We start from the raw sequence: 21,383 nt of genomic DNA on the forward strand, positions 1-21,383 counted from the left end.
AAGAAATAAACTGACCAGATAGCTTCTTATTAGTCTATGCTTTGGGTCTGTTTCCAGTTTATTAAGATGACTTCTCCATTTGGACTGAAGCCAGGATGAAATCTCATTCTTGTTTGATGTTATCGTGATTCCATTATGGAGGAAGTAATAATAGTTTTCCAGTATGTTATGTGTGAAGACGCAGTCTTATCAGGGCTTGGCTAGGTACGTCTTACAGCATCCCCATCCGAGTACAAGATAATAATGCTGCCCTGTAACCCCAAGATCTCAGAAATAGCTGTGAACTTATGACAGGTGTCTTCCCAACTCTGCAGCGAGTAAGGTGAATCAGACTCCCGCTTCCTGGTAAAGGGACTGGAAGTTTCCACATGGAAATGCTTCAGGAGGAGATGAAGGTCTATTTGACACACAGAAGCAGAAATGAGGCAGCTTCCTGGAAAATGGAATCAAGTTGAGTTTCAGTAGAGTCTAGAATCTTCCAGTGAAATATCCACGTCTGTGACGATTTGGGGATCCCAGCCTGCCTCTAGAGAGAGGTGGACCCCGCATTCCACAAGCAAATGGTGAAAAGTAGCTTCAGGGTGTGGAGGGAATGTTCTGTGTTTTCTGGAGGGAGACCTTTGCGTGACAATGGAAATGGTCTATTTATTTAAACATGTGCCATAAGGTATAGCAGCCTGTTGCCACAGGCGCTCATTGAGCCCTTGAAATGTGGCTGTTGAGATGGTGACACTACATTTTGGAATGTATTTCATTTTAATTCGTTTTAATTTAAACGGTCACATGTAGCTAGTGGTTGCCATATTGAAAAGCATAGAGAATTCAAGAGAAGCCTGATCTTTTTTTTTCTTTTTTAACAAAGTGATTTTATACATATATTTGTTCTTTTTCATATTCTTTTCGACTATGGTTTATTACAGGATATTGAATATGGTTCCCTGTGCTATTCAGTAGGACCTTGTTGTTTATCCATTCTATATATAATACTTTGCATCTGCTAATCCCAAACTCCCATTCTAACCCTCCCCCAACATCCCTCCCCTCTGTCAACCACGAGGCTGTTCTCTATGTCTATGAGTCTGTTTCTGTTTTGTAGATAAGTTCCTTTGTGTCATATTTTAGATTCCACATATAAGTGATATCATATGGTATTTGTCTTTCTCTTTCTGACTTACTTCACTTAGTGTGATCATCTCTAGGTCCATCCCTCTTGCTGTAAATGGCATTATTTTGTCCTTTTTTGTGACGGAGTAATATTGCATTGTATATATGTACCACATCTTCTTCATCCATTCATCTGTTGATGGACACTTTGGTTGTTTCCGTGTCTTGGCTATTGTGAATAGTGCTGCAGTGAATTTTGGGGTGCATGTTTTCATTTTCAAACCAGAGTTTTCTCCAGATATATGCCCAGGAGTGAGATTGCTGGATCCTATGCTAACTCTATTTTTAGTTTTTTAAGGAACCTCCATACTGTTCTCCATAGTGGCTGCACCAATTTACATTCCCACCAACAGCCTAGGAGGGTTCCCTTTTCTCCACACCCTCTGCAACATTTGTTATCTGTAGACATTTTAATGATGATCATTCTGATCGGTATGAGATGGTACCTCATTGTGGTTTTGATTTGCATTTCTCTAATAATTAGTGATGCTGAGCATCTTTTCATGTGCCTGTTGGCATCTGTATGTCTGGGCGACGCTGATCTTAACCCGACTCTGCGTGTTCCGTGTCTAGAATAAATAATAGCGTGAACCCAACTCCTTTTATAGTTGGAGCCTCACCAAAGATGAAGCTTTGAGATCAGGCTGTTTCTCCCTCTCTACCCCCCAGCCCCTCAGCAGAAAGGGGTCAGCTATCAGTGACTGTATCATGAAAATTAAAGGCCAATGAAATGCCCAACAACTCTTCCCAAAAGTATGGTGAGCATGCCACTGGCGACGTACCAAATTTTAGTTACTTCTTGCTCACACTTCTTTTATTTTACTAATTATAATTTGTTTCAGTATGTATGAGGAAAGGATAATTAGCTGATCAAACTATTGATGTCAAAGACAAGAGTTGAGGCTCAATTTCTCAAAAAAAAATCAGTGGGATTGAATTAATTTACAGCAAAATATTACATAAACAATGAGATAGTTTGTCCTCAGACATGACACACGTTGCAAAATCAGTAAAGAAATAAGTGAAATTTAAGAAACGCTGATGGAGATGCTGGCATTTTTGTGCTCTGATGATTGTAAGATTTTTTTTTCTTTTTTTTTTAACAGATGCACATGTCTTAAAACATAAAATTTTGTCCTTCAAACCTTTGTGCAGCTGAGTGAACTACTTTTTATTTTTTCTTGTTTCATTTGGCTTCTCTTGTTTTTATTTGGAAGTAAGCCGAAAGCATGAATATTCATGATGCTGTTAAACAAGATTTTTATTGAAAACAAAAATGGATCCAAAGTTTTTCGTTTGTGCTTCTCCAGTCAGAGTGTGAAAGCCCCATTGAAAGGTCAGTATCAGAGATTTTGGTTATTTGCCGTTTAGTTTAGCTAAGAATGTAGATTTTTGGCTACTGAGGGATTATCCCATTCTGGAAAAAAAAATTTAAGTGCTGTATTTATTTTCTCCCGTTTTCTGTCCTTGAGCAGCAGAGGAAGAAAGGTTAAGGTTAGTGAAAACGGAGGACGTAATTATTTTCTGGTTGTCCTAAGCAGGAGAAGAAAAGAAAAATAGGCACCCAAGGCTAAAAAGGTGCCTTTCATTTCCCGCAGGCCCCCTGTGCTTTCTGATACCTAGAAAATTGATCCTCTACATCCTTTTTAATTTGTGTCTCCACCCACTGCCCTCCGCAGGAAAGAGGGCTGCGTATTTTGCGAGGTTGATTAATCAACGCATTATTCTTTCTCGCTCTTTCCAGCAGTTGAGGGCTACCCATTTTTCATCAGACCTATTGTTACTTGGCAGGAAATAAATACACCATCAAAAATGTATTGCGGTACAGACTGAAAGATGAAGGGGAGTGAACATTTCACTTTGGGTTTGTGCAAATAATTGATTTATAAAAAAGAAATTCCCAGGAGAGTCTTTATAATCAAACAAGTTTATTCTAGATTGGTGGGGTGAGTGGGAAACTTGGAGCCGTAAATCACTAATTTATTCATTTATTCCTTCGAGTTAATAAATATTTATGAAGTACCTACTAAGCGCAGCCCCTACATACAGCGCAGAACAGACCAGAAAGAGTCCTAAAGGAGCTTACAGTGTGTGGGTTGGCAAGCCATCTTCAGATGATAAAACAGAGGACCTTAAGATACAGTGAAAAGTGCAAAGACAAAAATTAAACAAAAATTAAGCTTTCTTAAGTATGCTTTAACGAGTTTTAGATCCAGAAATGATTTGAAAAAGAAAGGGAAGACGAAAGAACAGAACAAGCCGTTTTCACAAGTGTATTCAAGGCAGTGTTCAGAGGGTGGTTTGTGCATGGCTGGTGGTCTGTGGGTCATTTTCTTGAAATGGTGATAATTACATATTTAGTGTGAGGGTAACCTTCAATTTTTATCAAGAGATGCAAGTTCTCCATTCATAATAGGCATAGAAAGTTTCATTTCCTAGTTCATTTATAAGTCACAAAGGCAAATGGTTGTAAAGAAAAATATTAAGTAAATTATATTCAATAGAAGGTTTAGTAGATGGATATGAGAGTATTTGCATTGAGAATACACACATGGCTGTCTCAGTGAGCTGAATACATGCCTTCTGTCCATAAACAAAACAAAACAATAAAACAAAAACTGAAGAAAGGAATGCAAGACGACCTCGTTGATTCCTCCATCACTGCAGTGTGCCCGAGCGTCCCTATTGAGCTAGTCCCTATTACGTGTCTCAATTTTCTATCAGTGCATAGTATTCCAACCCAAAACTTGGTGGCTTAGACAATTTCAGCTTGCCCGTGATGCCCTGGGTTGGTCAGACAGGGCTCAGGCAGGACGCTGGCCTCTGCTTCATGCAGTTACAGACTGGTTTCCCCATGTTGATCTCGGGTGGCCTTGGCCTACAGGGACTTGAAGCAGGAGTTTGGTTCCCAGCCAGAGATTGAGGTCAGGCCACAGCAGGGATAGCACTGAGTTCTAGCAACTAGACCAGTGGTCAGTGACAAGGCCCTGGCCTTTCGGCTTTGCAGAAGTGAATTCCCACAGAGATGGGAAGTCGTGAAACAAGTAAAGTGTTTATTAGGAGGAAAAAGAGTACATGTGGATAGACACGTGGGCGGGCTTATGGAGAGAATTGCACCCTCTTGGTGGTTTAAATCACTTATGGGGCATTTCTTCTGGGTTTCCTTTGGCCAATCTTGCTTTGCCTGGTTCTGAGTCCATATTTGGTTTACCTCAGGGTCCTCTCCTGTGTGCACACACATCTCTTAGCCAAGACGGATTCTAGCGAAGAGGCCTCTGGGTAGGTTGACATCGCTCCCCCTTTTGACCTCCCAGGAGCTTTTCTGGGCATGTATAGTCAGAAAGGTCTCCTTGACCTTGACAATGAGAAATATGTGGTCTCTTTTCTGGGCAGGGCTCAGCCTCTTCTGTCTTCATCTTGGAGTGTCTGTCAACAGGGGACAACTCCAGATGTTCAGCCTGGGGCCCGTCCGTCTCCTGCCTCAATGCGGCTGTGGTTTGGGCTGCAGACTCTAAGATGGCCTCACCCCTCTGTCTGCCCCCTCCACTGGGACTACTGTCTCCTTGTCCTCTTTCAACCTCTCGAGTCTCCCTCCCTCTGTGTGGTCTCTCCAGATTCTTCACGTGCCAGCTCAGGACGTCAAGAGAACAAATGAGAAGTTGCCAGGCTCAAAACCAGTCCTTGAGCCCTCGCAGAATCAGGGCGAGAGGGCATCTGACTCCTGATAGGGAGAGTTACAAAGCCTCATTACAGAAATACAGGAGGCAGCCTCATTGGGTGGAAATGTACAAGAATCCATCCTCTGAAATCAGAAGTCCACGGGTGCCAAGGAAGTCAGGAAGCATATAGGAAAAGGTGGATAACTTTGGCTGCTACTACTGTGTGTGTGTGTGTGTGTGTGTGTGTGTGTGTGTGTGTTGGGGGGCAGACCTCAGCAACTGGGGCTGTTTCAAATAAAAAGGAAGAAGAGGAGAATTGGGGACATCCCTGGTGGTCCAGTGGTTAATACTCCACGCTTCCAATGCAGGGGGTGCGGGTTTCATCCCTGGTCGGGGAACTAAGATCCCACATGTTGTGTGGCGCAGCCAAAAGATTTTTTAAAAAAAGAGGAGACTTGGCTTTTTGGCCATTTACAGGAAACCAAGAGAGATGGGAAGATTGGCATGACGTGGTTCAACACCTTGGTACTTAGAGCTGATAAAAATGCCAGTATGGGGAGAGACTGCTATTAAAAAAAAAAAAAAAAAAGTAGAGGAAAATGTGTGAAGACCTTGAGTCCGGAGCTGGCGAAGGAGAAACGAAGAACTAAATGAGAAAAATTTAGCTATAGGGTCCTTTTTATTTGAAAGGAAGATTTATTTGTCTTAGCCTCTGCATATATTTTCCCATCTCGATCAACAAGGAAGCAGACAAGATAACTAGGTTTAACTTGTGAACTCCTTGGGAAAGTATATAAGAAACGCTTAAGTACGTTTGCTCGTAGAATAATAATGGAAATAATTATCATTTATCAAGTTTTTATTACATGCCAGGCAGCATGCTTAATGCATTGTACGAATTAACTCACGGGAGGTTAATGCATTGAATTTTTCAAAAAGTTGTAGAAATTACTGTTGGTTGCCTCCCCGGCATCCGTTTCCTCAGTCTCAGCAGATTCCTGATTTAGTTCAGGATCTTATGTTCACCCTTCTTAGCCATCCATGTGCCTGAGGGAATGTCGATTCCTCCCCCAGCTCCAGAAGTCGATGTGATTGGTTTTTTGGTTACTATCATTATATATAATATAAATCACCCTGCCACTTTGAAGCTTAGAACAACCATTTTATTTGACTCACAGTTTTGTGGACAGAGCTTGGCTGGGCACTTCTCTCTTGGGGTCTGTCATGAGGTTGTAGAGATGTCACTTGGAGCTGAAATTATCTAAGAGCTCTACTGGGCCAGGCATCCAAGATGGTGCACTCAAATGGCCGGGAGTTGGCCATTGTCTGGCTATTTTCTGGAAGCTTAGCCCGCCTGTCCATGGCAGACCTGTAAGTGAGCTCTCCAGTATGGTAGCCTCAGGGTAGTCAGATTCCTACAGGACAGCTGGCTTCCTTTAGAGAAAGCATTCCAAGACACCTAGCCTTGGAATTTACCTGCATCCTTTCTACCATTCTCTATTGGTTGAAGTTATTACAAGCCCAGCTAGATTCATGGAGAGTGCCATAGACCCCTGTCTTTTTCTTAGTGTTTTGTTTATTGTTTTCCCAGATAGTTAGTGATTCTCAGAACACATTTGGGGGTGGGGGGTGGTCACGCTAGGCAGCAAGTGGGATCTCAGTTCCTCGACCAGAGATTGAACACGTGCCCCCTGCAGTGGAAGTGCAGAATCTCAACCACTGAACCACCCCTGCCGCAATCACCTCTTTTTGAAGGGGATGTCGCATAATGTGGGGCCATAGCTGAAAACTCTGACACCTGGTCTAAGAGAAATCCATGCCTTTTACCACTAATTGATTTAGGAACAGATATGGGTCCCCATTTGTGCCCCTTGAGAGAAAGCTCCCTCTCTTTCCCTGGGCATCACTGTGTCTGATGTGACACCTAGAATTCAACAGTAATCTGTGTACCAGCTTGAGGATGAAGTCAGTGTGGAGTGTGGCAGAGAGGAGAGAAGAAAGGAAGAGGAGTCCTTGGTAATTGGCTAAGCCTCTAGAGCAGCCAACTCTGAAACCATTGAGCTACTCATCCTTGGAGGTAATACACTTCTTCACTTGTCACACCAATGTGAGTTGGGTACATCACTCTCACCTTGGCAAACAGACCTAAATATATCACCCTTCTGACACTAGTCAGTGGGAGAAAATGGTCAACTGACTCTTACTTTTACAGGGTGTACTGCAGATCTCAATGGTGGTCTTTGCCCAGGCCGTGGTCACTGGGCTTCCAGATTTTGGCCTGTCACCCTAATTCCATCAAAGTGGTAGACTTGGTGTAAGGGGAATGTTGTTATTTGAAGGTACTGTTTCCATGTCCCTATTGTCTTTGTTTTTTTAAATAGATTTACTTGTTTATTTATTTATTGACTGCATTGGGTCTTCGTTGCTGTATGCGGACTTTCTCTAGTTGTGGCGAGCAGAGGCTACTCCTTGTTGTGGTGCGCGACTTCTTAGTGCTGTGGCTTCTCTTGTTGTGGAGCACAGGTTCTAAGTGCATTGACTTCAGTAGTTGTGGCACATGGGCTCAGTAGTTGTGGCTCATGGGCTTAGTTGTTCCACAGCATGTGGGATCTTCCCGGACCAGGGATTGAACCCATGTACCCTGCATTGGCAGGTGGGTTCTTAACCACTGCGCCACCAGGGAAGTGCCCCCCCCATTGTCTTTCTTTCATTCTGGATGTTTTCCAACTTCTTCTTCCTCCTCTTTCCCTACCTCCAACTCCATCTCTGTTCATCTTCCCATCTCCCCTCTGCTCTGTTTTGCTTTGATGTTTTAAAATGCCCACAGGTCCTTTGCCTACTTACGACTTTCTTTGTAGGAAGCCTGGAGCTCTTAGGATATAAAACGTTATAGATATATGCAATCATAGTTTTTCAAGCATTTCCTCCCAGGGTTAAATGATATTTCTGAGAATGATACATTTATTGCTGGGTGGAAGATTAAAATTAGGTCAAGGTGGTTAAAAGAAAACTGTTTTCTATTTTAAACGTGGGACTAAATGAATATGAAATGGAACCCCACGGAATCCTTCCACCTTCTGACATTTGTAGAATTCATTTAAAAAAGGAGACGATTCATCTGGTCTAAATTCAATCTGAGCCAAATAAATAAATAAATGTGTCGAGTCCTCCACATTTATCAGCAGGGTAGCAGGTGTGCTGTGTCCAGTAGACCTGAGATGATTGCTCCTCACTGGGTCTTGGTATTTAATGAGTTGCCCATACTTGAAAGACAGGTGCTTAATCATAGCATCTGTATCTGTATATCATTTTTGTAATCCAGGAGATACTCAAGGTGGGCATGACCCTCCCGAGGTAAAGCACTTCATCTGTCAGTGGAGGTAACTAGGACTGTTAACAATTCTAGGATTACTTGTGAGTGGTCAGAGGGAACATGGGAGAAACACTGGGGGGAGGGAAGGGTAGCATCCCACGACAGCAAAGGTGCTCCCCCCAGTAGCTCCATGAATCTCTGCTTAGTCTCCAAATATTGATTAACTGGAGCCCATCTGGTCCTACACCTTTGTCTCCTTCTCTGTGACCATGCCCACCTCTTCCAGGATCTGGGCAGTTGCTGCAGGCTCTGAGGGTCTTTCTCTTTTGTTGAGAGATTCACCTAAAATGATTTGTCCATTTGAATCATGCGCTCTCATCCCAAGAAAAGCTCTTAGAGAATCCTAGTGAGAAACAGTCTCATGTTCATGAGGGCACACCACACGTCACCCACGGTCGATGCTGCTCCCCGAGGATGGGAGCTGGGTCTCATCCATCCCAGCCTCCTTGGTCTCTCATAGGCAAGAGCCAGGAAGACATCCACCAAGTTGAATAGAATTCCCTCCCATCAAAGTTTAAATAATCAACCAAACGAAACAGTCCTGCAACTCTCAGGACGTGTCGCTTGATGTAAAAGTAGCTAATTCTGGATCTGGAAGTTCAAACTTCTCTGGGGTCAGCAAACTATAGCCTGAGGGTCAGATCCAGTTTGCCACCTATTTTTGTATAGCCCAGAAGCTAAATATGGTTTGTACATTTTAAAAAAATATTTGTTATTTGTTTGTTTATTTGTTTATTTATTGATGGCTGCATTGGGTCTTTGTTGCTGTGCACAGGCTTTCTCTAGTTGTGACGAGCAGGGGCTACTCTTTGTTGCGGTGTGAGAGATTCTCATTGTGGTGGCTTCTCTTGTTGTGGAGCACAGGCTCTAGGTGTGTGAGCTTCAGTAGTTGCAGCACATGGGCTCAATAGTTGTGGCTCGCAGGCTCTAGAGTGCAGGCTCAGTAGTTGGGGCACCTGGGCTTAGTTGCTCCGCGGCATGTGAGATCTTCCTGGCCCAGGGATCAAACCTGTGTCCCCTGCACTGGCAGGCAGATTCTTAACCATTGCACCATCAGGGAAGTCTGGTTTGTACATTTTTTAATGATTGAAAAATAATTCAAAGAAAAGTAATGGCTTGTGACACATGAAAATTATATGAAATTCCTATTCCTCAATAACATAAATGAAATTTCATTGGAGTCCAGCCATGCCCCTTCCTTTCTGCATCACCTGTGGCTGCTTCCGTGTTACAATGACAGAGGAGGGTAGCAGCAGAAGATCCCACATGAGGCTCTCATCTCTTCCCACTGGGGCTCAGGGCACTGCTAATTACAATGATGCAGCTCTAACTTGACAGCCTCAAGAAAAACTTGGTGGAAGTTTGTTTTCTTTCTTATTCTATGAGACCAGACATAGTACCCTCAATTTTGCTTCTCAACTTGCAAGAGCTAAACTATTTCTTCTCTGGCCCTTTCCAGAAAAAGTGTACTAAGCCCTACACTGGAGCACGTGTGGAGGCTGATGTTAGATTCCACACCTACTCTAACAGCATCTCAGTAAGATTAGCACGTGGTTGAAGAGAGCAAGGAGGGGATATGGGAACTTTCTGGTTTGCTCTTATGGAAAAATGGACCGAGGGATCTGGGGCACTAAATGCTCTTATTCATTCTCTCCTCCATGTGCAGCTTCAACTCCAAACAGGATAATAAAACCAGCAGTAGGCAGATATATTAAAAAAGAGGTTTGTGCTCAAACAGATATCCTGGCTTCTGGCACGTGCCTGAGTAATTATGTCCCCTGGCTTTTGCTACATCCTCAGGACAGGTTGACCCAAGTAGAAAAGGGGTCTCCAGTGTCCCTGAAGAAGGCAGCTGATTCTGTCTCCTTTTGAAATTGGCCTCCAGACAGAGAGCAGACGGGGTGACTTGCCTCCCTGCATGGCAGAGCAGGGATGTTGTAAGCAGAGTGCCTTCTTCCTTGTACGCACTGACCCAGTGCATGTAACTGGGAAAGGTAGAAACTTGAAGCCATGGAACTCAATTTTTTTTTGTGTGTGTGGCTGCACTGCATGGCCTGCAGGATCTTAGTTTCCCAACCAGGGATCAAACTCATGCCCCCTGTAGCAAAAGCACAGAGTCTCAAGCACTGAACCTCCAGGGAAGTTCCAGAACTGAATTTTTTTAACCAGAGTCCCTTTGTGGTATTTCGCCTTTCCTCTCCTGCTTTTACGGTGACTACAGAGTATCAGGAAAAATCTGAATTTTTGGTACTCCAAGTAAGTTTGAGATAAGATGAGACTTAGGTGTGATTATAGCTCGAAGCAAAGAGTTGCTCAGTAAATAAATCACGGCTGTCACATTCAATTAAGTGGGTCTGCAGTGACTAGATCTCCATCTGAATTCAGCGCCGCTCCAGACCCAGACTCTCTCCCCGAATAGAGGCGGCTAATTTCAGAAACACCAGACGTGGAAACATGGTTCATCCACCTCGCTTGGCAGGCTTGGGGTCGGGGTGGGAATATGGGCGTCTTACCCATAAAGGTTGCATTCTGGTCCCTTGAAATGACAAGGAAGCCAGTAAGTAGGAAAGATCGAGACAGACTTATCATTCATTGGGAGAGATGCGATGTTATGTGACTGTGAACTTGCTGGTGAGATGGTGCCGGTTAATTACACTGCGAGGTGGAGCAGGTTTTCCACCATCAAGTCATTTTAATCAGCAAAGAAGGAATAGAAGATCTTGTTCTGCGGGGAATGAGTAAACATGACCTCCATTTTACTGGTGCTTATAAATGGTAGGTTTTGTGTGCTTCCTGCCCTGGGCACCAAAAGCCAAGACAACGAAGCCAAGGAGAAGAAGACAGAAGGAAAGGAAACAAAGAAAAAACGTGCAGGGACTAGGGAGTGACAGCAGAGGGGGACATGCAGGCAATGGGGCAGGTGTCAGGCCAGCCCAGCCCAGCTGAGCTCATGCTCTAGCCCCTGCGGCTGCTTGAGGATGCTTATTGCTGTATCAGTTCAGCACTGCACAAACGGTCGGACTTTCCTGGTGGCGCAGTGGTTAAGAATCCTTGCCTGCCAATGCAGGGGACACAGGTTCGATCCCTGGTCCAGGAAGATCCCACATGCCGTGGAGCAGCTAAGCTTGTGTACCACAACTACTGAGCCTGCGTGCTGCAACTACTGAAGCCCGTGTGCCTAGAGCCTGTGCTCTGCAACAAGAGAAGCCAACGCAATGAGGAGCCCAAGCAGCACAACGAAGAGTAGCCCCTGCTCGCCACAGCTAAAGAAAGCCCGCATGCCGCAATGAAGACCCAATGCAGCCAAAAACAAACAAGCAAATAAATAAATAAACACACACAAACAGTCAAGATGGTACCCTATCTCTGTGAGCTCATGTTTCTGGTCCAGGCTGGCAAATATGTCAGCTTTGATCTATTTGCAGCGAGTGCCTGGAATGATGTGTCAAGAAGGATTCTGAGGCCCAAGTGGAGGGGACAAGGGTGCATTGACTGCTGATGTGAGCCATGCACCAGGAAGAGAGTGGCAGCCTGCACACCACGTGTGCCTTTTGGGGAACTATAACTCTCTTTGTTTCAGAAAACACCAGAATCTTTGCAAATTTGGTCTTGGTAGATGCTAAAGACCAAAAATTTGAGGCCCAACATAGTCTCCAGATATGATTGTTTGATTTGCATGGAAAATATTTCCCCCTTTTGTCCGTTTTTCTTCCTTTCCTTCCTTCTTTCTTTATGAAGTGAACAGGCATTCTTATGCTTTCTATGTTTCCTATTTTTCCTTTTTATGAAGTGTGGACATAATTTGCACACATTAAAAGGCACAGATCTTACTTCTGTGGTGTGATTACTTTTGACACATGTGTACACCTGTGAACCCCACACCTCTTTCAAGACATAGAACAAGTTCAGCATCTCAGAAAGTTTCCTCGTGGTCCTTCCTGGGCAGTCCCCTCCCCCATGTACTGAAGCAGCCAGTGTTCTGATTTGTATCACCATAGATTAGTGATGCCTCTTCTTTAACTTCATGTAAATGGACTTAAAAGTAATATTTTTTTCATTTAAAGAGACAGCGTTTATTTTAAGGATTTTTACATTGAAGAATTCAAAAACTGGTAGGTTTTTGGAATCTACTGACCTGTATTTCAAATGAACTATTGAGAAAGATTCATCAGAAATAATCTGAACAAGTGGGAAAATACAGTTAATACTACTGAAACCTACTAAAATAATTCCAGGACATATGATTTATCCAACATAGCAATACCTCTAAATGCTGTCACTGATATGAAACTGACTGCTTCTTACTTTCCTAAGCACACGGTCGTAAAATAACAGTATTCAATAGCTTCTGTTCTTTCCTGAATATATAAAAATTAAAATACCAATTTAAAAAATAGTATATTCTTCTCTTCAAATGTTTCTTACAGATACAATTTTAATATTTTCATTCAATAGTGGTGTGGTTGAAGAGATTTTTCACTCACAAGTCAAACAACAATCCACCCAAAGGGAACTGATAGTCTATAAGCTCATAGTGCAAAGAAAAGAGTTCGGGAATGCAGCAACTGACCTTTCTAAAATACAAAACAGATAAAATTCTTAGAAGATACATGCAATAAGCTCTACTAAGCAGCTGGCCACAGAACTAGAACATTTGATGATTTTACTGGTGATTTCAATGGGACTCCAGATGTTTCCAAACTCAACTTCAGTTCTCATCTTAGGCTTTGTATTTTGCTTTCCCTGTTTCACTAATGACACAAACATGATGCAAATCCCTGCAGTGTTCATTATAGTCAAGGGTATATCCTACAATAGGATGGAATTTCAAATCCAACAAAGTCTGGTGTATATCCAATGCTTCGAGGTGTCTTTTCACCAGCAAGCTTGCAACCTTGACCATCTTTGGAGTATGCTGCTTGACCAAGGAAAGCAAGGTTTGCATTATTTTGCCAGGGTCAGTGATATCTTCAACAATCAAGACATTCTGTCCAGTTAAAGGTGAGAGATCATCTTGTGTGTCTCCTGTTGACTGGTCATTACAGTCGCTCTTTAGCCTGATAAAACCTACAGTCTTAGGAATGGATCTGCCGCTATTTCTGTTCAGTGCTTTGATGTAACCCAGCAAGTCGGCGAAGAATTTATAGCCCCCCTTAAGCACACAGAGGGCCACAATGTGATGGCCTCCCATCTCCTTCATCACATCTCGAGCCAGCCGTTCGGTCCTGTCCGTAATTAGTCCTTGAGGAGTAAACACCTTTTCCAAATCCTCAGCATAATGATTAGGTTTACAAAATAAATCTAGGTCATAAGCTGGTTCGTCATCACTAATTACAATACTGGGGCTGCGGGTCGCCATAACGGAGCTGCGAAAGGAATATTTTTATCTCACTTCTTTAGCTCAGAATTTTTTTTTGAGACATCCGTATTGTTATATGTATCTATACTTCTTTCCTTTTTATTGCTGAGCTGTAGTTCATCCTACACAGACGCCGCAATTGGTTTATCCACTCACCTGGTTGTTTCCAGTTTGAGCTATCATGCATCAAACTGCTACGAATATTTGTACGCAAGCGTTTTTTTTTAATTTATTTTTTAAATTAATTAATTTATTTATTGGCTGCATTGGGTCTTTCTTGCTGCGCTTGGGCTTTCTCTAGTTGCAGTGAGCAGGGGCTACTCTTCATTGTGGTGCACAGGCTTCTCAGTGTGGTGGCTTCTCTCATTGTGGAGCACAGACTCTAGGTGCATGGGCTTCAGTAGTTGCGGTTCATGGGCTCAATAGTTGTGGCTCGCGGGCTCTAGAGCACAGTCTCAGTAGTTGTGACGCACGGGCTTAGTTGCTCCGTGGCACGTTGGATCTTCCTGGACCAGGGCTCGAACCTGTGTCCACTGCACGTATGTTTTCATTCATCTTGGAGTGAAGTTGCAGGGTTATAGGGTCAGTAGCTGTTTCACTTCTTAAGAAACTGCCAAACAGTTTTCCAACATGGTTAGACCATTGTATACTCCTGTCAGAAATATTTAACAAAACATAGAACAAAATATAAATTTATTTTCTTAAGTTTGTTTCTTTCTCACATAATGTTCAGGAATCATCACTTTAGGGTTGTATAATCCCTTCACAGTGTCGGGGACCCAGATGCCTTCTAACTTCTTGTTCCACCATTCTTGGAGTGTTGCCCTCCTTAGCGCAATGGCCCGTCACCACACCGAGATTCCAACCAGTGCAAAGGAGGAGAAATGGGAAGAGGAAGGTTTACCCTTTCACTTTACAGCAGGGGTGCCCTGGTGAATATTTAACAACCGGATCTCAGATGGTGGTGGAAGAGCTTGATTTGTTGCTTTTGCCAATTTCCATGTTGTAAATATCTCACTGTGGCAAATTTCAAGGCACCAATATGAATGTGGAGTTGGGAAGAGATACTCACAGTGCCATTGGGTCCAGGGCTACTCCATCCCACCACTGTTTCCAGAGCACCATCCAAAAGTTGCCCATCATCACTCCTACTCACACCCCTCTGACCACAACTTAGACAGGTGACTACACCCAACTGCCAGAGGGGCTGGGCAATGTAGTTTTCAGTCTACATTTAATCTGGAGGCCATGTGCCCAGGGAAAATTGAGTCTTGCCTTACAAAAGAAAGAGAAGATGAATTATTTGAGACCACTAGAAGTCATTGGTACAAGGGATTTTAAACGGGGGAGTATCCTGTGATTAAAAATGCATTTTGGAAAAGTCATCCTGGCAGCTGCATAGAAAAGGGATGGAATGCATGGGGCTGGAGCAGGGAGATCGGGGAAGAGTCTGAGGTCGCTACAGTTGGGGTAGGGAGAACGGGCTGGGCTCTCCAGGATTTGGTTGTTGGTTGTTAGAAGAAGCGGTGGTAGGGGACTTGCCTGGTTGCACAGTGGTTAAGAATCCACCTGCCAATGCAGGGGACACAGGTTCAAGCCCTGGTCCGGGAAGATCCCACATGCCATGGAGCAACTAAGCCTGTGTGCCACAACAACTGAGCCTGTGCTCTGGAGCCTACAAGCCACAACTACTGAGCCCAAGTGCCACAACTACTGAAGCCCACTTGCCTAGAGCCTGTGCTCCCCAACAAGGGAAGCCACTGCAATGAGAAGCCCATGCACCACAACAAAGAGTAGCCCCTTCTCATAGAACTAAAGAAAGCCCATGCACAGCAACAAAGAGCCAACACAACCATAAATAAATAAATAAATAAATATTTTTAAAATGGTGATTTAAAAAAAAGAAGCCAGTGGTAGAATGTTAGTGTTAAAAGGGGTGGCAAGATAGAGGAACACTCCCATGTCTCCAGCCTGGATGATAGTGGTGACACTGATTGAAATTATAAAGCCAAGTTTTGAGGGGAAGGGAAAGAATTCTCTTTTAAATTTATTTGAATTTGCAGTGCTATTTGCATCTCTGAGTATTATCTAGCAAGTATCAAAAAAATAGGCCCTGGAGCTCAGAGAGGGCAGATTGGGTATTGGTCAAGGCCCATATTAGTAGTTTCCAAATTTGGATTTCTCTGTGAATTCTGCTTGCAGGTATAATACACAGTCAGGACCATTTCAATTATGGTAACAGAAACTGAAATTAAACTGGCTTAAGGGGAGAAAATAAGAAAAGAAAATAGTGGTTCATGAAAGTAGGATAGATCAAGCTTCAGGCATGGCTGGACCAAAGGACAGTAACAGTGTTACTAGGACATGTACTGTCTTGCTGTTCAGCTCTCACCCCTGCTTTCCTCTATTATGGCTTTGTTCTAGGCAGCCTATTCTCACAGGGTAGCCAGGTAGGCAGCTAGAGAATTCAAATCTATATTCTTTCAACTTAGCAAGTCCAGTTGCTCAAGCAGAGTCCTGGGACTGATTCTCAATGTCCCAAACTGGGTCACAGGGCTGTTCCTGAACCGATATCACTGTGAACCATCTTGGTCTGTCTTGGCTGCTGTGCCCACCCTTTGAGCAGGAGAGTGAATCAGTCCTAGCAAACCCACACCGAGTGGTGACTGCTACCCTAAAGCAATGAAAGGCATCGCCAGAAGAAGAGAGATTGGATGCTGGACAGCTAAAGCAGCAGAAGTCTGTCCACTAAAGCCAGTTTCCAGGAGGGAGCTGCTGTTTTTCATTCAGCCCATACTTTGTCAGGGAAGTTCACAGACACTCTTTCCACTTCCCTAACTGATCTCCACTTAGGTCTATTCAGTCATAGGTAGGTCTTGGGCACTTGCTACTAGAATTTTTCACAGTGTAGCATCTCATTGTGGGGTGGGCTGGAGGGAGCCCTTACCAAAGAGAAAGGGAAGCAGGCCAGGGGCAGCCCTTGGCTTCCAAAGTCTCAGCCTGCAGTGGTTCCTTAATTTGAACATGGGCAGCTAGGGAGAGGAAGTGTGATCATCAAACGTCTTGGACCTCTTTGTTCTATTTTTTTTTAAGAGGCAGTTAATGAAGGCATGTTTGAAAAAAATAACAATAACATAGCGCTAGTGGTGACCTTGTTGGTGACCCAAATTAAAAAACCATTTATCTTCTCTGTGTGTAAATTTCACCTAGGAAAGCTGGCAGCTGTTAATTAGAAGGGAAAAAAGACATAATTGACATTCTAAAATCTTTTCCTACATGTTCTCTTTCTCTTCATTCAGATGCCACAGGAGACCAGACTGGGAACATAAGATTGTGCACTGGGAGGAGCATAATTAACAAAGAGGAGTGGTAGGATCTATAGATCTATGGACTATTGATAAGCAGTCACCCCTCCACACACACACCAAAAAAAAAAAAAAAAAAGAAATAAAGGAAAAGGTCTAAGGAGAGGATTTGGCCTGAAGAATGTCTCTTTGAGACCCCTAAAAAGTGAAGCAAAATTTTCATTGCACCTCATTTCAGGAACCTCCCCTCTCACGCCCCAGGACTGTTGTGCACAGTTGTACAGGTTGTGCACTGCTTAAGTAGGCTCCACTGAGGAGATGATGGGGGCTGAAGTACAGCCCAGTCATTGCTCACCAAGCCAGGACCCCATGGGTCTGTGTCTGTAAATTCCATTCTCCAGGGGTAGTGTAGTTTCTGGCCCAAGACCCACTCATAAAAAGGTGTCTGAGTTAGATTGTTCAGTGCTATTTGGATGCTGCTTCATACTATACCTGAAAGGTTTCTGCTGCCTGTGAAGTGTTCCAGCCGATGACCAGCACAACCTGCTTTGAGCATCTCGCTGATGCTTATGTGTCCAGCAGAAGGTGGAAGTCTTCTTCACTCTTCAGTCTAACTTCCTTGGAGCTCTGGGAATAAACACAGATCCCCCTTTGCATCAATGTTTACCAAAGCAGAATTAAATACAGTGGTCTATATTGAGAAACAAAAAAAGCACCTGTGATAATGATGTAAGCTTTTTTATAATTCAGCACAGATTTCCTGAGCACCTACTAAGCGTTAGATGTTTTAATAGCATGCCTGTGGATAAGACCGTCCAAGAATCCTTTCTCCTGGCAGCTTACATCCCTATAGCAAAACAGATACAATAAATAAGTAAACAAATGTAGACATAAGATAATTTCAGATACCAGTGAGCCTTTTGAAGACAAGAAAGTAGGATTGTGAGAGTGGTTTTTTGATTGGGCTCTCAAGGACCTTCTTCCTGAGCAAATGATATTTGAGTAGAATATGAATAACAGGAAAGGATCTGGCTGTGTGAAGAGCTGAGGGGAGGGTGAACCAGGGGGTGAGAACGGCCAGTGCAAAGCCCCTGAGGTGGGAGCAACCTTGGCCCATTCACTGGAACGTAGTGAGAGGGTAGCATTGACACATACACACTATCAAATGTAAAATAGAGGGCTAGTGGAAGCTGCTGCAGAGCACAGGGAGATCAGCTCGATGCTTGGTGTTGACCTAGAGGGGTGGGATAGGGAGGGTGGGAGGGAGGCCCAAGGGGTGGGGGACATGGGGATATATGTATAAATACAGCAGATTCACTTTGTTGTACAATGGAAACTGGCACAACATAGTAAAGCAATTATACTTCAATAAAGATCTGAAAGACAAAAAACAAAAAAAAAACTTGGCTTATTCAAAAGACAGAAGGATATTTGTGGCTGGAGCGTTGAAAGAAGACTAGAAAAGTAGGCAGGGTGCAGAGGAATTTACACTGTACTCATCGTGTGGTGGGAATTCCTAAGCTCTCTGCTCTGTTCCTGTCTTGTAAATCCCAGCTCCTATTCGAGGCTTCCATTTAGGTGTCCATGATTCATCTCACATCACGCACACAAAGCAAAACCCTGGTCCCACTGCCAACTCCACCGCACAACGAAAACTCAGCAGTTGCTTTCCACCCAGGCATTCTCCATCTCAGTGAACGCACCGCTCTCTGCCCACTTGCTCAGTCCCCAAGCCCACGAGTCATGCTGGATTTCTCCCCTTTACTGCTCAGCGCGTCCTGTCCACTCCACTCCAGAATATATCCCAGCTCCGACCCCAGCCCACACCTCCTCCATCATCTCTCTCTGCCCAGCCTGCATCCTTACCTGCCCAGACAACCTCAACATGGCTCGATGGGTCCCGGCATCAACCCAGCTCCGTAATCAATTCTCCGCACCGCAGCCAGGGAGACTTTTATACAACATACATCAGAACATGTCATCTCCTTCTGCTTAATACTCTCCACAGTTTTCCTGTCCCATTTGGGGTGGCAGTTCTGGTGGGAGTCCCTCCTTCCATTCCGCAAGAATACAGCCATGACTCTGTATAATATTTTCTGTTTTCTGCCACGAGTCCACTCCACCCTGTGACATCTGATGGGCAGGGGATGATGCCTGTTCATCTTGTCTCCCCCCCCGCCGCCCCCCGCCCCTCCCCGCACAGTGCCTGGTACCCAGCAGGTGGTCCGTGACCATTTGCCAGGCAAACTGTCTTCCAGCATCATGAAGAGTCTCAGACGAAGTTACTTGTTGGGAGCCACTGAGAATTCTTCTCTAGCATAAAATCCTGAAACTGGGCAACCTACGTTAACATCAAAGATAACTCCTTTGGGGAAAGATTTAAAAGGTGGGTTGGGTAGAGGCATCCGTTGGTCTCAGGAAGAGAGAAAGACAGCTTACAATAGGCAATTGAAACAACCCCTGGAGAAATAACTTTGAAATTGGACTTTTTATTTCCTTATTTGAGCGTTCATTGTTTTCCCTCATAGCTCATATTCCCAGAACTGTTTGTAATGTGAAGTATAAAAGCTCAATATTTATATAAAAGCTACGCTTTTACCAAGGTGAAAACACACAGGGGCCCAGCCACACTTCCTCCTGCATGAGTGACATGGAGAACTGGCTATCATTTGTGAAGAGAGGGTGATAGAAATGAAGGAGACGAGGTGACTTCCCTCTGGGAGCCACAAACGCAGGGGCCCATGTGCCCTAGAAGGGAAGCATCGTATAAGCAAAATCCTATAGCAGAGGGAGGAAAAAGAGCAGCCGCTTGTTCAGTTGGACCTGCGAGAATGTTTTGTTTAGCCTTGTATAAAGTTTCCGTGTCATTCATTTTGTAGCCAACAGTGCAACTTTTCATTTGAAAATTTACCTTTCTGAAATCTTACAGAGGTGCAGAGTGTTCCGCAAATGGACCGGCTGGAAGCAAGGGCCCCTGACTCCCCTTCCAGGTCTGGATTTTCTCACATCCGAACGGCTGCACTTCTTAATGTTTTTCCTTCCAGCCTTGGTAGCTGTTCAGGTTGGGAAGCCCTGACCCACCTGCTTCATATAGAATGAAACGGATGCTAAAAGTTCTGAGGAGGGGTGGAGGGTGGGGGCACTAGATGAAGGTGATGAAAAGGTACAAACTTCCAGTTATCAGATAAATACGTATGAGGGTTGTAATGTATAGCAGAGGTCCCCAACCCCCGGACAATGGACCGTTACTGGTCCTCGGACTGTTAAGAACCAGCCACACAGCAGGAGGTGAGCGGTGGACAAGCAAGAGATGCTTCATCTGCCTGCCACTCCCCATTGCTCGCCATCACTCACATTATCAACCTGAACTGTACCACCCCCCGCTGTGGAAAAATTGTCTTCCATGAAGCCAGTCCCAGGTACCAAAAAGGTTGGGGACCGCTGACGTACAGAACGATTAATGCAATGAACACTGCTGTATGTTATATAGGAAAGTTCTTCAGAGAGTAAATCCTGAGTTCTCATCACAGAAAAAAATTTTCTCTTTCTTTAATGTTGTATCTATATGAGATGATGGATGTCCACTAAACGTATTGTGGGAGTCACTTTGTGATCGATGTAAGTCAGATGCTGATGCTGTATGCCTTGAATGTATACAGTGCTGCATGTCACTTACATCTCAATAAAACTGAAAGAAAATAAAGACATAAAAGTGCCCGAGGAGGGAGGCGTTGATTCACCCTGGTAAACCAGTGAAGAGTTTATAGAGCTCTTGAGCTGATGCTTGAATTACGAGTAGGGTTTCAGTATGATGAAGAAGGGGAGGGTTTGCAAGTAAAAGACAAAAGATGTGCAGAGATTCCACGCTCTGGATATGGGAGCAGGGAAGGTGGACTGGCCCTCCATCTCCCATCTAATTGGGAGTTTGCCGCATTTACGATGCGAGTATCAGACACATCACTAATTTGGAAAGAAAATCCTGCTTATAAACTATTTATAGCCGCTCTCATCTCGTACTCCGGGTGTGTTTGGGTGGCTTCTTCCCTAATCGCTTTGTTTGGGAAATTAAAAAGGATGCTGTTGGCATGCGGGGACAATGGGAGAACAGCAGCTGCCAGAGATTTTCTTCTCCGCACCAGCAGGAAATTCATATTCTTAATAAAAACGCCAAATTGTCATGTCTTGTAGAGAGTGAACATTATGGAGTTTTTGATGATAATGGCTGTGCCGGCTTGGGCTATTGCTTAAATGATTGAATTAAATTAGTTTATATTTTAACGAGGTGGCTAATCAGAGGCTGATTGTTACGGGGGATTGTGAGCCAATTGAGCTAAGTTTTGTTTTCTTTGCCTTTCTTTCTCGCGGTTGTTGTTATCCCGTGAACTGGAACTAACATGCTCCAGGCTGCCCTCTAAGCCTCTCAGTAGCAGGAATCAGGCTGAGATTTTAGGCTCCGAGGGAGCAGAGACCTTCCCAGCACTGGCCTGGGGCTAATTTGGAATAGGTTCCTGGCTGATTTGCCT

The 21,383-nt window shown here is 44.0% G+C and overlaps 1 protein-coding gene and 1 pseudogene across 1 annotated transcript in view; one reads left to right on the plus strand and one right to left on the minus strand.

Moving 5' to 3' along the window:
* The window catches only part of TMEM132C (transmembrane protein 132C), a 395,705-nt gene that overhangs the window by 158,348 nt on the left and 215,974 nt on the right, over positions 1-21,383 (plus strand). The gene's annotated exons all lie outside the window — the stretch shown is intronic.
* Positions 12,917-13,555, minus strand: LOC130858298 (hypoxanthine-guanine phosphoribosyltransferase-like; annotated as a pseudogene).

The sequence above is a fragment of the Hippopotamus amphibius genome, chromosome 8 (genome assembly GCF_030028045.1).
Source record: "Hippopotamus amphibius kiboko isolate mHipAmp2 chromosome 8, mHipAmp2.hap2, whole genome shotgun sequence".
NCBI lineage: Eukaryota > Metazoa > Chordata > Mammalia > Artiodactyla > Hippopotamidae > Hippopotamus > Hippopotamus amphibius.